The sequence below is a fragment of the Poromitra crassiceps genome, assembly GCF_964638095.1.
Source record: "Poromitra crassiceps genome assembly, chromosome: 16".
Lineage (NCBI taxonomy): Eukaryota > Metazoa > Chordata > Actinopteri > Beryciformes > Melamphaidae > Poromitra > Poromitra crassiceps.
This window is the reverse complement of record NC_139645.1, coordinates 23,771,863-23,778,197: the sequence shown is the minus strand read 5'-3', so window position 1 is coordinate 23,778,197 and position 6,335 is coordinate 23,771,863.

Sequence of the window (6,335 nt, the reverse complement as noted above, 5' to 3'; positions counted from 1 at the left end):
GGCCTCGCCTGCAGCTCGGCTACTGTGTGGCCTTGCCTGTCTTATTGGTGCTCGCACAATGTCTCCCTCTCTCTCTCCCTCAGTATCTCCCTCCCTCTCCTCCTCTCCTCCTCTCCCTCTCACTCCCTCTCCTCCCTCAGTCTCTCCCTCAGTCTCTCTCCCTCAGTCTCTCCCTCCCTCTGACTCCCTCTCCCTCTCTCCCTCCCTCAGTCTCTGTCCCTCTCCTCTCTCTCCCTCAGCCTCTCCCTCTCTCTCTCTCCCTCAGTCTCTCACCCTCTCTCTCCTCCTCTCCCTCTCTCTCCCTCCCTCAGTCTCTCTCCCTCTCCTCCTCTCCCTCCTCTCTCTCTACTCCTCTTCCTCTCTCTCCATCAGTCTCTGTGCCTCTCTCTCTCTCCCTCCCTCAGTCTCTCTCCCTTCCTCTCCTCCTCTCTCTCCTCTCTCTCCCTCTCCTCCTCCCCCAGTCTCTTTCTCTCTCCTCTCTCTCCCTCTCCTCCCTCAGTCTCTCCCTCTCCCTCCCTCTCCTCCTCTCCCTCTCCCTCCCTCAGTCTCTCTCCCTCAGTCTCTCTCCCTCAGTCTCTCTCCCTCTCTCTCTCCCCCTCTCTCCCTCCCTCAGTCTCTCTCCCTCAGTCTCTCTCCCCCTCTCTCTCTCCCTCTCTCTCTCTCTCTCCCTCTCCTCCTCAACCTCTCTCTCCCTCAGTCTCTCCCTCTCTCTCTCTCTCTCTCTCCCTCTCCTCCTCAACCTCTCTCTCCCTCAGACCCCCTTCTCACCAAACATGATCAACTCACATGTACTCACACTCGCCCTGTCAAGTCCTGTCCTGCTGCTGCAGCTTGGTTGGCTGCTTTGCTGTATTTCCGTCTTCAATTGGTCTATTTTGGTTTTGGCCCCTCCTCTCGTCTTGTCGTTTGTGATGTCCTGACGCCAGGTATCCCAGCATGCTTTGTAAGGTGATGAGCGACAGACAGCAGGGAGGGAAGGAGGGGCCATTTCGAAATCGACCAATTGAAGACGGAAATCCAGAAGGGCAGCCAACCACGCTGTAGCAGCAGGGCAGGACTTGACAGGGCGATAGCAAGTACATCGCTCACCGCCCATGTTGGTGTGCAGGAGCCATCAGTCTCTCTCCCTCTCCTCCTCTCTCCCTCAGTCTCCCTCCCTCCCTCTGCTCCTCTCCCTCTCCTCCTCTCTCCCTCAGTCTCTCTCCCTCCCTCTGCTCCTCTTCCTCTCCTCCTCTCTCCCTCAGTCTCTCTCCCTCTCCTCCTCTCTCCCTCAGTCTCTCTCCCTCCCTCTGCTCCTCTCCCTCTCCTCCTCTCTCCCTCAGTCTCTCTCCCTCCCTCTGCTCCTCTTCCTCTCCTCCTCTCTCCCTCACGGCTCTTGCACACCTACAATGGCAAAATCGCTTTTCCGCTGTGTTGCAGCGTTTTGTGGGCGTGGAAACCAGCTTCCAGCTTGGAGCTGTAGCCTGTAGAAACGTTTTCAGGTCGAGGTACACAGAAGGGTGGTTGGACGAAATGTGTAGGAAGAGCTGTCATTGGGTAGCTTAACGAAAGGTCCCGCCCTAGTCCCGCCCCACGAGTGTGAAGCCGCTCAGAGACAAGCCGCCTCTAGTCTGTGACAGCGAAACGCTGGGCGGTTCCAGCGGCAGGGGGCGCGAGGTTGAAATGGACCAAAGATGCAGCGTCAAAGAGGCTTTCACAGGAGGCATGCCGCTAAGCGTTTCATGGTGTGCAAGAGCTGTGAGTCTCCCTCCCTCTGCTCCTCTCCCTCTCTCTCTCTCCCTCAGTCTCTCTCCCTCCCTCTGCTCCTCTCCCTCTCCTCCTCTCTCCCTCAGTCTCTCTCCCTCCCTCTGGTCCTCTCTCTCCCTCAGTCTCTCAAATTCAAATTTGCTTTATTGGCATGAATGTCTCAAGTACAATATTGCCAAAGCATAAAGAATTGATAAAACAAAATAACATTAATAAAATACAATTGATTACAGTTACAATACATACAGTAGTCACATGTCAACAGATCATATTAATTCATTGTTTTTCCCTCTAATGTCATGGCAGAGTGTTAGCCTACATATTGTGCAGCTAAGTCTGTCAATTGTGGTTCTTCACCTAAACAGTTTCATCAGTTCATCACATGTTTTTCCCTGATATGACGAGTCTGCTGCTCTGAGCTGCTGCAGGAAGGCCTCTCTGACAGCAGGGGGCAGTCTGCTGACTGCTGCTCTGAGCTGCTGCAGGAAGGCCTCTCTGACAGCAGGGGGCAGGAGAGGAGAAAATGGACCTCACTTTCTATTTCCCCTGAAGAACACTGTTTACACACTCTCAGTTCTCTGGGCCTCCATTGCTTCTTATGAGGCAATGGAGGGAGGCTGACAGGCTCGGAGGTGCGCGCCATTATCGTTATAAATGTAAATAATATTCCTGGAATGCGTGTTTTAACGAGCCAGTTACATTTCTTTGCATTCTTAGACATTACTGTTTGATTTAGTTTGCATACTTGCTCAAGTTAGTAGTTAGTTTATGGGCTAGAAACTCTGCTTGATGACAGGCACTAGGCGCCATTTTCCCCTTCATTTGGAAGAGAAAATAATCCTGAAATGAAGATTTGATTGACAGCTGCATTTCGTGAAATGATTGGTTGAAATGGGGTAGACATTTGATAGTACTAGGTGACGTCAGCAAACTGTACATTACTGTTATCAATGAAATCTTGAAAAACGAACTTTTGATGTGAAAAAGTGTGAAAAACTAAAGAAATTAGATTGTTGTGATTTGTTTTGCATACATTATTAAATAGGTGCACTGCATACCCAGGTATTTGAACTAAAAGAAAAGAAAAGTCATTCTTGGGTTCAGCTCGACTTTAAGGATCTCTTAAAGGGGGACTAACCCCCTAGATATGTATTAGAACAGTGATTTGAAAATACCTATGGAAAAAACCAAGAAATGACATATGCTCTTGTCTATACTGGACTCTTTGGCTGTGTTGAAGTCCAGATTTTTTTTCGGAAATCGACGCCATTACAGTTTGCCTACTGCCTCAAAAATAATTTATTTGAGAGGGGCCATATCTTTATAAATATCAGCAACTAGCCAACGCTGGTGGCCTGTTTGGAAAGAGCTTTGCTCAAAATGGTTGAAAGTTATATCAATTTGGTAATTCAGTGGCGAACTAGAAATTTCAGCACACTGCAGAATACGACAAACCCCCCGTTCTGGGGTAACACAATGCGAGATTTCTCTACGTCATTCCCTCGTCCAAGTTGCCATATAGTCCCTTTTTCATTTTAGTTTGGGGGCTTTTCGTGATTCTTGTTAAAAGTTGTGCAAAAGTTTTCCTCTCAGCGCAGTGCAGGCTGCCTGCGCCTCCTCCCTCCTGCCAGACCCCGGCTGGCGAAACAGCCTGCTGCATGCATGGGGCGCTTGTAACCTCACGGAGCAACAAACAAACAGACAGAAATAGCTGGTGTGCGATTTAGAGAATACAGTCTGAGATTGGGTACAGGATTGAGGGAATCCCGCATCTGTTTGCGAAGGTGCGACTGGACAGGACGCTTTTCACAGACAGGCACAGTAGTCGGAGCGAGGCGAGTGTCTCTCAGGGCTACTCAGGGCACAGCTGCAGATCTTTCCTCTTCCTCCTCCGCGCATTCAGTCTGTCCAAAATCATTACCGATATAATCTCAGTAGGAGGGATGCAGGGAAATTATGATAGTAGCCGATGTGTTTAGAGAAGCTTTGTCACGTTGTCACGTCGTAGTATAGCGTTATATTTTACATGTGCGCTAAACTGCGACCATATTTGTTTGCGGAAATATCAGACTGCTCTCTCTGCTCTCAGAGCACAGAGAGCTCTGCTCTGCTGCGCGCGCCCGCGGAGCTTGGAGCTAGTGCATGAGGTTTACAGTACGACTCTCTCCCGCATGCCTGGGCTGGAGACAGCTGCTTCCAACTCGGACTGATAATATATACATCATCATTCGAGCTTATCCAGGTAAGATATTAATAAAGTAGTGACACATTCAGCGGGAAACTAACTATAATTAAGACATGTGCCAACTTTGATGACGTTTGGTTCAGTATTTTAAGAGCAAACTTCAATAGTAATAGGCTTGGAGTTCTGAGGAGCCAAAAGGATACAGGGGGGGTAGGGGAGTAATTATCTTGAAATCCCATAGTCTTTGGGAACACCGTGACGTAACGACGTGTCAAATATCCCATTCATTTGAGAAGAAAAAAAAAAGCAGTGTTCGACCTTTAGAGGGCGCTTATGCCAGTTATGCTGCTGAAAAATGATACAAATGGTAAAATGGCAACAGTTTGGTGTCAAATGTGGAAATTCTGACCAGAATTCTTCACACATCACCCCCAAAGTCATATATATTGGTTAAAAGCTGAAAAAAAGTGTTTTGGAGGTTAGTTACACTTTAAGGATCTGTTTCTGTGGGTGTTGTGTCCCATGAGGTGTGTCTCTGGTTCATTGGTTAACTCTCTCCTTCCCTCTCCTCCTCTCCCTCAGTCTCTCCTTCCCTCTCCTCTCTCTCCCTCAGTCTCTCTCCCTCTCCTCTCTCTCCCTCAGTCTCTCTCCCTCTCCTCTCTCTCCCTCCCTCTCCTCTCTCTCTCTCTCCTCTCTCCCTCCCTCTCCTCTCTCTCCCTCAGTCTCTCTCCCTCTCCTCTCTCTCCCTCCCTCTCCTCTCTCTCTCTCTCCCTCTCCTCTCTCTCCCTCAGTCTCTCTCCCTCTCCTCTCTCTCCCTCCCTCTCCTCCTCTCCCTCTCCTCTCTCTCCCTCAGTCTCTCTCCCTCTCCTCTCTCTCCCTCAGTCTCTCTCCCTCTCCTCTCTCCCTCCCTCTCCTCCTCTCCCTCTCCTCTCCCTCCCTCAGTCTCTCTCCCTCCCTCTCTCTCTCCCCCAGTTTCTCCCCCTCTCTCCCTCATCTCTCCCTTATCTCTCTCATCTCTCTCCCTTATCTCTCTCCCTCTCTCATCTCTCTCCCTCTCCTCCTCTCCCTCTCTATCTCCCTCATCTCTCTCCCTCTCTCTCTCCCTCATCTCTCTCCCCCTCTCTCCCTATCTCTCAGTCAATTCAAAGAGGCTTTATTGGCATGACATAGTGAGTTACAGTATAAAGCACATAGTACATGTTAGTACAGACAGAGGGAGAACAAAACTAAAACAGTTTGTAACATACAGAACAGAAACATGATGTTACTGTAACAAAATACAGGTAGTTCCAACAACATCCGTGTCAACAATATTTTGTATTGAAATATATACAGATATATACTGTATATGGGGCGGCTGTAGCTCAGGAGGTAGAGCGGGTCGTCCACTAATCGCTTTGGATAAAAGAGGTCGGGGGTTAGATTCCCGGCTCCTCCAGTCTGCATGTCGAAGTGTCCTTGGTCAAGACACTGAACCCCAAATTGCTCCCGTTGGTGTGGCAGCACCCTGCGTGGTAACCTGCCGCCATCGGTGTGTGAATGGGGTGAATGTACCTACTGACTGTAAAGCACTTTGGATAAAAAGCACTATATAAATGCAGGCCATTTACTATTTACCATTTACATATTGATTGTGCTTGAAATAGAGAGAGGGAAGGGGCGGTGTGTGTGTGTGTGTGTGTGGGGGGGGGGTGATGTGTTTTTTCTGGAGAGGTGTGTGTGTGTGTGTGTGTGCGTGTGCGTGCGTGCGTGTCAATCTCTCTCCCTCAGGTCTCCTCTCCCTCTCTCCCTCCCTCAGTCTCTCTCCCTCTCTCTCTCCCCCCAGTCTCTCCCTCCCTCTCCTCCTCTCCCTATCTCTCTTTCTCCTTCAGTCTCTCCCCCTCTCCCTCCCTCTCCTCCTCTCCCCCCCTCCCTCTCTCTCCTCTCTCTCCCTCAGTCTCTCCTCCTATGTCCTCTCCCTCTCATCCCTCTCTCTCTCTCTCAGTCTCTCCCTCTCCTCTCTCTTTCTCCCTCAGTCTCTCGCCCTCCCTCTCATCTCCCTCCCCTCCTCTCCCTCTCTCTCTTTCTCCCTCAGTCTCCCCCCCTCTCCCTCCCTCTCCTCTCCCTCCCTCTCCTCCTCTCCCTCTCTCTCTCCCTCAGTCTCTCTCCCTCTCCTCTCTTTCCCTCTCTCCTCTCTCTCCCTCCCTCTCCTCTCTCTCCCTCCCTCTCCTCTCTCTCCCTCTTTCTCCTCCTCTCTCTCCCTCTCATCTCTCTCCCTCCCTCTCCTCCTCTCCCTCTCCCTCTCCTCTCTCTCCCTCAGTCTCTCTCCATCCCTCTCTCTCCCTCTCCTCCTCCCCCTCTCCTCTCTCTCCCTCCCTCTCCTCCTTTCCCTCTCCTCTCTCTCCCTCCCTCTCCTCTCTCTCCT